At 41.8% G+C, this 10,867-nt stretch overlaps 1 long non-coding RNA gene across 2 annotated transcripts; it reads right to left on the bottom strand.

The window, feature by feature from the left end:
- Positions 1–305: 305 nt before the first annotated feature.
- Positions 306–10,536, bottom strand: LOC142947273 (uncharacterized). Of its 2 annotated transcripts, XR_012953344.1 has the most exons (5): positions 10,284–10,536; positions 5,665–5,742; positions 1,347–3,522; positions 823–882; positions 306–717 (listed from the first exon to the last, which is right to left on the bottom strand). It is a non-coding gene; the product is annotated as an uncharacterized LOC142947273 (long non-coding RNA). The 2 variants fall into 2 exon arrangements; XR_012953343.1 differs by lacking the exons at positions 5,665–5,742; positions 10,284–10,536 and having other exon boundaries at positions 1,347–5,658.
- Positions 10,537–10,867: the final 331 nt, after the last annotated feature.

Here is a 10,867-nt window from a genome sequence, read left to right as displayed (position 1 = left end):
TTGAATACAGTCTCTTAAGTTGGTGAAATAACTAGACACCAAAATGTCCACCTTTCTGGGTACTTGCTGCTGAATTCACTCACTTTCTTTAAACTAATGTTGTCAGCACTCTTAACATAACCATTACCTCATGCATGAGCAGACGTACAACCTCCAATTCTAGACACCTTTTGTTATAAAAAAAATAAAAATATGTCTGAGATGAAAATATTGTAGAAAAATATTTACGTGGAAAAATATTTAAAAAATAAAAATAAAAAAAAAAAAAAAAAAAAATATATATATATATATATATATATAGCTAAAATAAACAGCATTTCAAAAAGTTACATTTTCATGTAAAATATTGTGAGACCTTAGGAATTGTATCTGAAGAGGAAGACTTGAAAGCTTTTACAGTCATGTAAACAAATGACAATTTTATGTACAAACCAATGAGAACACGTGACCCTTATGCCTTAGTAACTGTTGGCAAAACTGGAAACTTCCATTGGGTCCTTGAATGTACAGTACAAAAATACAAAGACATTCTGTAACAATCTTGGAGGCAAATTTATCAAATGAAATTGCCAACAAACGTCCATCTGTCATGTTATTTATCCACATTTGGCTGAATCGTCTTCATGTATTTCTTCTGAAACGTATGGAAGAGGCTGTAGGTCTTGGGGGTGGCAGGGGAAAATGATCGCTCGTTCTCAGCAATTGGATACCATGAACCTAAGGAGCAGTACATTTATAAAGTTATAAAAAACTGTAATCAGTCTAAATAATAAAGAAACACAAAACAATAATTAATTTATAAATTCTAGTTGTATTCATTACCTCTTTCCATGACAGCTTTGTTGTGGCTGTTGTCCTTTCCTTCAACAAGATCAGGCTTTCCTGAAAAAGAAATACATATTTCTTTAAAACAAAGCATAACAGAATACACAATCACTTGAATTATGGACAGGAACCTCCTTTTACAAGGTACAATTTCAAGATTTCTGGGCTCACTTATCTGGACAAAGCAGTGGAACATATTGCCTTTTGCCGACATTAAAAAAAACTATTTTTCTGCTCACCACTGACAACATTGTGGCTTTACTTTGTAGAGGAAAATGTACTCCCAAATATTTTTAGATGTATGTTAATGTGATTTAATCTAGCCGCTCCCCTTTTGGTCTTTACTAGCAAAAGACGCCATCGAGATGCATTGTGTGAAGTGTAGACTGAAGTGTTCTTGGAGCTAACTAACATGTAAATCTCGGCCTCTGCTGCATTCAATTTTGAAGTTCCCCAACTTTCTGAAAGGTGGAATACTGAAATTGCTGTAGCACCACTTTAATCTCAATATTAGGATTTACCTGGAACAGGATCCTTGGTTTCCTTTATCCCATTGGATCCGAAGTTAAAGGAAACGGGTAAGACAGTGAACTTCAGGGCATTGTTGTTGGCATTTCTTCCATTTTCATCGTTATTTCTCTCCTGATCAGCAGGCTGGTTGAGCATGGCGGTGCGTTTCTCCGTCTTCTCCTCTTCACATTCGAGTTCTTCAGTGAGTGACCTTCTCCAACTAAGACTCGTGCAGGGCTTAGTTTTTCTTCTTAAGATCCTCATTTCAGAGGAAACTGGCAGCCCTTCAGTGTCGGCAGGGCCAATCGTACCAGCTTTCTTGTGACTCCACTTAGATGAAGAGGCAAAAGTACACTTCTGTGCTTTTAGTTTGCTTCCAGGCCTGATTTTAGCTGGTGGAAAACGAATCTTCCATTTTTTGCAAAGCCGTTTGACTGAATATTTCCATGTTAGCACAGTTTTAATGGTCTCTCTCTTCAAGGGACTGATATTCACAGTGAGAACTTTTGGAGGCCTTAGTTCTGCATCAGAGGCAGCCTCTGGAGGAGAGATATGGTTCGTTCTACTGCCAAGTAAAACACACTTGTCTTGTGTTGAGCCAAACAGAACCAGTTCTACAGTTCTACAGTTTGAGGCTGAAGGTTTGCCATCAGTTGCATGAACACAAACCGTGCCACATTTTGAAGCACTCTCCAGGATAGGCTTGGAGTTCACATCAACAAGGGATTTGCATTCCTTTGGTTTCTTCAAGACTGGTAAAAATCTATCAGGACAACTTGATCTCTTTCGTTTACCACTCCAAGTTTTCTGTCGGACACCCGTCGCACTAATTTGAGTTTGTTCTTCTTCAGTTTCCAATGATGACTCAGCCACATTTGTAGACGTCAATTGAACTTGTCCCAAATTTTCGTCGAGGTCTGTCGTCTGGCTGGCCACAGTTTTTTTGTCACTTCCACCCAAAGTACATGGCTGCATATTTCCTGTAGATTTCAACTGATCCGGTACACATTCCACTTCAGGGTCTGACTGAATTTCAGTGTCATTTCTGGAGATTTTATTGGTCTCTTTCTGGCCTGAACTGCCCGACTGACCACTTTCTGTCAATTTCACCGTAGCTTGTTCAGAATCATTTTCAAAGTCTGGCATTTGGTTGAGAATTTCACTTTCACTGCTGGGCAGATGTCCTTCGTCATCACTTATGAATGTGATGCTTGACTGGCTACTATTTATGCTTATCTGGTCAATGTTCTTTGGGTCTTTGTCAGAATGTGGGTCATCATCTTCAGGAAAGTCAAAGTTGTAACTGAATACATTGAATATCTCAGGCCAATGAAATGTGTTGACGCTCTCCCCACCCTTCGCTTGATTCTCTCCTTCTGTAGCAGAGTGGAATTTACTGTCAGACCTGAACGCATCTTTCTCCTGTACTGCCATCACTTCCTTGTCAAGGGTCTTTGCAGTGATATCTTTATGACTTTGCTCGATATTGCATTGGCATTTACTCAGAGATGATGGGTTTGTCCCCAAAATAGTTTCCTTCCACATTTCAATGCAGCAAACCTCTTCTATTGGACAGAATGTCTTGTTCTCCAGTTTTGAGTTACTCAATGTGGCATCGATAACCTTAGGTAGCTCACCCTCCACAGTGCTATTCAAGGCTCTTTCTGGCTGATAGTCCATGTCCATACTTGGCAGGTTGCTTTGTGCTTGCTCAAAGATAACTTTGGCATCTTCTGGAGGAAAAACTTGGATTTTAAATGAGTATGGGTCACTGGAATCAGCGCTCTCCGTTTTATTAGGAGAGGCAGTTTGTGTTGAAGTTGCTTCAACAGAGTCGTGTTTTTCTTCACTTGGGTCAACTTGTTTAAGCTCCGTTGCTTCAACAGAGTCGTCGTGTTTTTCTTGACTTGGGTCAACTTGTTTAAGCTCCTTTAACATCTTGTTTGACACCTCATTTACACTTTGTGCAGAAATGCTGTCGTCTGTCTCGACCTGATCTGGCTGACTGTCACTCTTGAGCCTAAGAAGATGATGCTTCAGAGATTGCGGGAAGTCAAACTCTTTGTCGATGTCATCAAGCTGCTCATTGACATTCAACCATGATGACTTGTAGGGCAGTTCTGAATAAACTTCCTTATCTTTGAGGACATGGTAGCTTTTGAGATGCTTCCCAAAGCAGCTCTTAACCTGTGACAGAATTTCAGACTTTAGCGTTACATGTTCGTTGCAGAATTGTTTTACATCAGCCATTAAAGTATTGTACATTCCTGTCTTGAGTGCATATTTCAAGCTTTCAGGGTCGCCATCCCAAAACATGGTCAATAATTTGTATATAGCACCACACATTGTAAAATCCTTTAACTCCATCTGAGCTTTTTCAGTATCCTGTATGTACTTAGTTAATGCGACTGGTGTCCATGGTGTTGTTGGGACTGAGGAAAGCTCTAAAACCCTCTTTGTATCTATTGGCATCTCACTTTTGTCCTTATCACCATTTTGGCTCACTGGCACTTTGAAGGCTACCGATTGTTGAGCAGTTGGTGCAACACACTGGTGTACTCGAGTGTCAATATCCACTTTAGATCTTGCTTCAACTGTACATAACTGTTTTTGCAGCAAGTCTTGGGGCCCAGCGGAAGAGGACGATGACACAAAAGTACCATCATTGGATGCTGCTAAATTCGCATTTGCATATTTGTTGGACCTCATTTGGTTTGGGTTTTCTGGGTGAAGATAAGGTCCCACTTTCAGAGACCCAATCCGCTGGTTTTTTGGAGACATAAATAATTTCTCAGGGTTACTCAAAGATTCATCTGTTGCGGTGGCCTCAGACAACTGACTGATGGGGTTAGAACTGGTCTGTTTGCTGGCAACCTGGTAGCTTTTCTGTGACAGTGGTTGCACAACAGCAACAGCTCTGCGAGCAGGAGATGGGTGAAGGGAGCCGTCATTTGCCTTCACTGATAGCATTTCAAGCCTTTCACAATTGTTTGCTACAGACGATTGGTTCTCATTTCTCCGTGGTGTAATGCCATCAAGCAACCTCATCAGTTGAGGTGCATCACTTAAAGATCTCATGTTCTCAGGAAGAAATGCTGCCTGACTTGCATATCCAATTCCATCTCGTGTTGCGAAGACATTTGTTACAGCGCTTTGCTGAGGTGGCACATTTACGCTGTGAGCTGTTTTAGGCAAAGAATGTCCAGAATTTTGTGGTGTGGACTGGGCAGCATTTGCATTACATATTTCAGTGACAGTTGACGTCACAGGTTGCATATTTTGCTTTCGTCCGGAGGGTGAACGAGTATACACTTGAGGTCGACCATCTGAGCCAGCAGTGAACGGCGTACGTAGATAGTCCTCTATTCTTGCGATATTTTGGCATCTGAGCATTTCCTGTAGTGCACCAACAGCAGGAGTTAAGGGAGAATCATTTGGCTTTGACAAGGAAAGGTTGGTTTCATACTGCCTGTTATATGAATTTGAGTTAATGGAAGAGGTGGCCTCTCCCCCATTGGTATGTGTTGAGTACTGTGGAGAAATGTGACCCGTGCTGGAAACGCAAAAATTGTGTCCACTTGATGATGAGTTTGTTGTTTTGCTGTTGTTTCTGAAAGACTGAGCGATAGCCTCATTATAACTTGGTGGGGTGAAGCCATGCGGAGTACCGTTTTGTCTGCGATTGTCATTCTGAGCAGTCGGTCTCTGGTGTGCAGCAGCAGGCCACAATGTGCCAATGTAAGCCACCTCTCCATTTTGAGGCAAGGTAGCTGTTGAAGGAACAGGTTTAACCGACTCTCCATTTAAGTTGTAACTATTCTGATCCCTACAATGATGGCGATCAGACACAATATTAGCATTCTGTGTCCTTACTGGTTGTTTTCCATGAACTCCAACTGATTGGTTACAATTTGCCGCGATGTCTTGCTGAGAGTATACAATGTTTGCTAGCGTCACGTTGGGTGGACTCTGGGTCGATGAATTCTGCGCAGACTTCTGATGAAAATGTAGCTGAAGTCCATAAGTGGCCTGCAAACTAGAGTTTCCACTTTGCAAATTAGTAGGCGAGTGTTGCAGATAATTGTTCCCTCCAGCTGTCTGCTGAAAAGAAACTACCTTTTGAGGAACTGCTGAGGTCTGCCAATTTGATGGCTGTATTTTAGAGTTTGCTCCATAGTGGTGAGTGAATTTAGCAATTTGTGGGGGTCGGACTCCTGTTTGTGCCGTCATATACTGGTTTAACGTATTTGCAGTACCAGTTTGTTGATTCCTCATTGTGTCATGGCTAAACTGAGAAGCAGCCTGTGTAGATTGTGAAGGTGGTCCAACCTGTTGGTACTGTCCATTGATCCATGCAAAAGACATAATTGTCCTCCGTTGCTGTGAAAGGTGAAGGAGGCAACGTTCCTGAAAGACAAAAATATGAAAGTTGTCAAAACAGCTGTGGCAAAATGTTTAGTACACAATCTTACATCATAAAAGATCAATCAGGTGGTTGCACAGTCCTGTTTTTTGTTTTTAAGCTGCGAGGGTCATGACTTGTGTTTGTAAAGACATTATGTTAGCGGGCTCCTTCTGCTAGCACCTGGCCAAACGATGCAATAATGTAATGCTATTCCCATCAAAAACCACTGAGTCTTCTACACTTTCCTCACAGAATGTCATGTAGCAACTCTGACAACTAACAATAGAATTATGACTCACTGAAACCAATTAAAGCATAGCTTAAGTAACCAAAACTATAATCACGAACAAGCATCCCTGGGTATAAAGTTGTGGAATAATATTATTATTGTAAATGGATAATGGATTACAAGCATGTGTGCGATACGGAACGTTGTGAATGAATTAAACACAATGGAAGTGTACCAAGGGCTATTCAAAATCATGATTTTGCCTTGACAACCCGTATGTGTGTGCATAAATAAAAATAATGATAAATATATTTAAAATATGTCTGCATTATTTTCAGTACTACCCTCCCCCCCCCTAGGTGCCGCACTCCACAGGTGGCAAAAAAATGTTTTTGTACATTTGTCACCCCAAATTTATCCCAAGAGAGGAAAAGGTGTAATTATTCATAGCAGTCAAATGTACATTAGCTCTGAATGAGTACTATTGTGTTTATGGTTATGAGTGTATAGTTTGTCTTTTGGAGAACCTGTGGTATATTTTCAGGTCTTGCACAATACAGCGAAGACCCCAAGTGTATTTGTCTTAGATGAAAACCAGATGTGCAGGAGACCAGGGGCAGAAGGGGGGATGTGTAGAATGAGGAGGCCACATACATTCTCTTACGTTCCGCCCAGATGTTACATAACATGTATCCTATATAAAGAGGAAGCGAGAGCCCTAAAGGCAGGACTTTCAGATTCGACTTGAGACCTCCGGGCGATCTAGACGTCCGTAATGGCATGTGTTGCTTGTTTGTAATAAACTTTATTATACCAGCAAGAACAGTGTCCACGGAGCATCCTTCCTCATCACTTCAACAGCACTGTCGCATGAAAGATACGACAAACCAAACCTAGGAGAGTTGTAAATTGACTGCATTTATAAAGTGCTTTCTAGTCTTAGTGACCACTCAAAGAGCTTTTCAACAAAAAGTTAGCATTCAACTATTCACACACAAACTGGTGGCAGAGGCTGTCATCTATGGTGACAGTTGTTCCTCAGGAGCAATAAACATTCACAGCAATTTGCACATGCTCTAATGTGATGCACATATGAGCAACGATAACCTCAGAGAACAAAAAGGATTTCAAAATTTGGTTGAAGTTTTTCAGCCACGCTACAAAATCACCTCACGCAGCCACTTCAGTATGAAGATCGTTCCAGGCCTCCATGAAAAGAAAAGACTGACAGCTCATCACGGCGGAGTGGAGATTCAAAGTCCGGGGCTGCAGACACGCCACCTCTGAGAGAGTCCCACAGACACAAATCTGGCGCTACCCTTTCCCCACACAATGTAGATATTCTCATCTTTGTGAAAATAAATATCTTAAATATAGTGGTTTTCATGGAAGACTACAGCCCAAAGTTCTTTGCTTTAAGTGTTCTTGAAGTTCTTTAATTAATAAATGGAACGCAAAGTTATATTTGTCTCCTCCCCTTTTCTTTCTTTACACAAACTACAGGTAGCCTACAGATCGGATCTAACAGGATGTAACTATCTCTGCGACTTCCTGTTATGTCCTCTGAAGGCTGAAATTTGATCGCAGTTTTTTGTCATGATCTCGTCTACTTTCCAGGCGATCATGCAAAGAGCCAATAGCTTTGGCTGGTCCCAGGTCTGATGGACATGGATTATCCTACTCCAGCCGTGTCTCCACGACTCACTTAAAACCAGCATGGCTGAAGCCTCAGTGGGAGGGGATGAAAGACACACACACACACACACACACACACACACACACACACACACACACACACACACACACACACACACACACACACACACACACACACACACACACACACACACACACACACACACACACACACACACACACACACACACACACACACTTTCACTTTCACTTTCACTTTCACTTTCAAATACAGGATGAGCTGCAAACGAACAGCAGGATGTGCAGCGGGCTGCAATAGTGTGTCGTATCTTTCATGCGACAGTGCTGTTGAAGTGATGAGGAAGGATGCTCCGTGGACACTGTTCTTGCTGGTATAATAAAGTTTATTACAAACAAGCAACACATGCCATTACGGACGTCTAGATCGTCCGGAGGTCTCAAGTCGAATCTGAAAGTCCCTGCTTCTAGGGCTCTCGCTTCATCTTTATATAGGATACATGTTATGTTTACATCTGGGCGGAACGTAAGAGAATGTATGTGGCCTCCTCATTCTACACATCCGGTTTTCATCTAAGACAAATGCACTTGGGGTCTTCGCTGTATTGTGCAAGACCTGAAAATATACCACAAGTGCAAAAGTGAAAAGTGGTCTTAAGTCAGTACATCCGAAACCCGTGCAGAGAGCGAGTGTGTCTGTTGTGTCAAAGCTAATATGTTTAATATCCTACACACAGTATGTCGTGCTTCAAAACTAGGCTATTGCTATTCCTGCCATAATGTAAATATTAAAGTGAGAATTTAGAGAGACAAAAGTAAAGAAAAAGACAGACTGCTTTTATTTCACGTGGACATGAGTGATAAAACATTTGAGCCACAGATGGTCTTCCTCAAGTGAAAAAGTAAATCGGTGATGAAACATCACATCACAATGTATACCTCAGATAGATAAGAGACCGAGTCGGCCACTTCTCTAATCATCTTCCTGTGATTGGAGACTTGGATGTGATGAATGATCAAAACTACACTTATCTATAGGTTGACACTCTTTACATTTACTTTTGTAAATAACAGACACCTATGCGATTTTATTGATTTACTTATTGGTGTACTTGGAGTATAAACCCAATGTGATTTGTGATGTAATGGAAATCTTATAAGTAAACTGTTTTATAACTTATTGTTCAAACTATCACAAGCTTGCATTAAATAACTTGTGATCCATGCAGCAGCTGACTGCACACATATTCTCTTCTTCTTGCTGTCAAATAACAAGCACTTATATACAAATGTTCTATGCCTTAAGGATAAAATGTATACATGCAAGAGTCTGTGGTTAGCAAGATAAAGCACTTATCTTACTGCCACGGCCTGGAGTACAGTGTTCCACAGCACCCCACTCTCTATATAACTCGGTGTGACTTCTAAACACTATTTGTGGTCTATGTAGAACTGTGCCTCTTCTTGCAAGAATAAATCATTTAAAAGACAAGTGCTGTTTCACAACATTCTTCATTTCACCTTAAAAAGACTCAACAGCTGGCAAAATAATTTCCCACCACAGTGATTACACTCTAGTGGAGTTGAAATAATTCCAGTCATAGCACGTGAGCCCTTGTTGCTGTACTTTATCGCCTTGGAGCAGAGGCTGCAGTTAGCATACCCTGCCTTATCAATGCATTTAAAATACTATGACAGTACTGACGTCTGTTTAGACCTCCACCTGTATCCAGGCCCAGCTCCACTCACATCTCAGCCCTGCGCCAAGCTGCGCTACACACACAACATCCTCTTCCTGAAGCTCTTTGACCTCATCATCTCATCAGTATCTGGGCCTTTCAGTCTACTTTGAGTTAAAACAAACAACCTGCAACCAGATCCGCCGGTGTTCCGGTTTAACGTTAATGAGTGACCGCGTGGACTGTACCGGAACACGGGGGGGGGGGGGGGGTTGCACGTTTCATCACGTTACGTTTTTTCCTCCTAAATCGCGATACTGACGAACGTTAACAGTCGACAAAGTTCCGCATGCAGTGGACTTAAACTTTAACGGAGGGATATTAAGACGTGTAGACATCTTAACGCTGATTGGCCAAGACTCGACACGTCGCATCAAATATGTTTTATTGCGAAGATCACGACATCACCGTTTCTCCTCGTCTCACTCCAATCTGAGAAACGCTGGCTGGCCAGTTATTTTGAGGACTACTTCTACAGTACTACTTCAGCAGAGTACTACACATACAGTATAGTTACTCTACGTGAGCGACCCTTTGGTTACACTCAGCAAGCTGCTCATCCTTTCGAGTCACAGATCTGAAACTCGTAACGTTGGTCATTATAGAAGTCGTGAAATTGTGGAGTCACTGACAAGCATGAAAGTCATTTACTTAATTAAATGATAAATAATCTGGGAAACTGCATCGGCTGCTAATGTGGAACGCGCTAACAGTGTAGCAACAACAGGCGGTTTTAACGTAAGATAACTTAAATAAAAATGTCTTTACGAGTCACTGCAATGCATCAATATCATCTCCTCACACACACACACGTCGATATATATACCGGCCTGTTGTGGCTCTCTACACTGCCCAAAAACAATGCTAACATGCCGTACAATTGAGCTGCTGGCTAACTTACTTTTAGGGTCCGACTTCAACGTGGACGTTCGTAACATCCGGAGATCCGTGCAGTGACGCTGCTCTCTCTTTTCTCTCTTTCATTACTTTCAAAAATTAACAAGCCAAGCGGAGGACAGAGAAATCCTCCCAGTTGCTTTCGACGAATATAACGACATGCATCCAGCCTGTTGCGACTCAACCGGTTTTTACGTCTCATCTCCGTTTAACACTGATGTGTTACGTAACCTGCAAGAGGAGGACCCTCCCATCCACCACAGCTGCACACTGATGAAAGCCGGCCTTCTTGTGTGCAGAGGCGGGTTGGAATGGGGGTGGGGCCGGTGGATTGTATCTGGAAGCCCTCCAGCAGGAGTTCCTGGAGAGTGAAAGGCATGGCTTCAACGCTGAGGAATTCTACCTCTTTGTCAGATGTCATAATAACCTTTTTTCGGGGAAATGTTTTCGCTTTTCGTTCCCATTTTCCTGTTCTCATATCCTACTTAATTTTTCTGGCATGGCTCTATTAATTAAACACCTCTCGCAGTAGCTTCTCTGGGAACAGTTGGTTGACCTACACCCATCGGAGATGTTTTTATGAAACCA

Source organism: Anarhichas minor, unplaced genomic scaffold (genome assembly GCF_050575085.1).
Source record: "Anarhichas minor isolate MPS153535 unplaced genomic scaffold, ASM5057508v1 ptg000011l, whole genome shotgun sequence".
Classification (NCBI taxonomy): Eukaryota; Metazoa; Chordata; class Actinopteri; order Perciformes; family Anarhichadidae; genus Anarhichas; species Anarhichas minor.
Note: the sequence above shows the minus strand (reverse complement) of the source record. Positions and strands in the feature narration are given on the sequence as shown.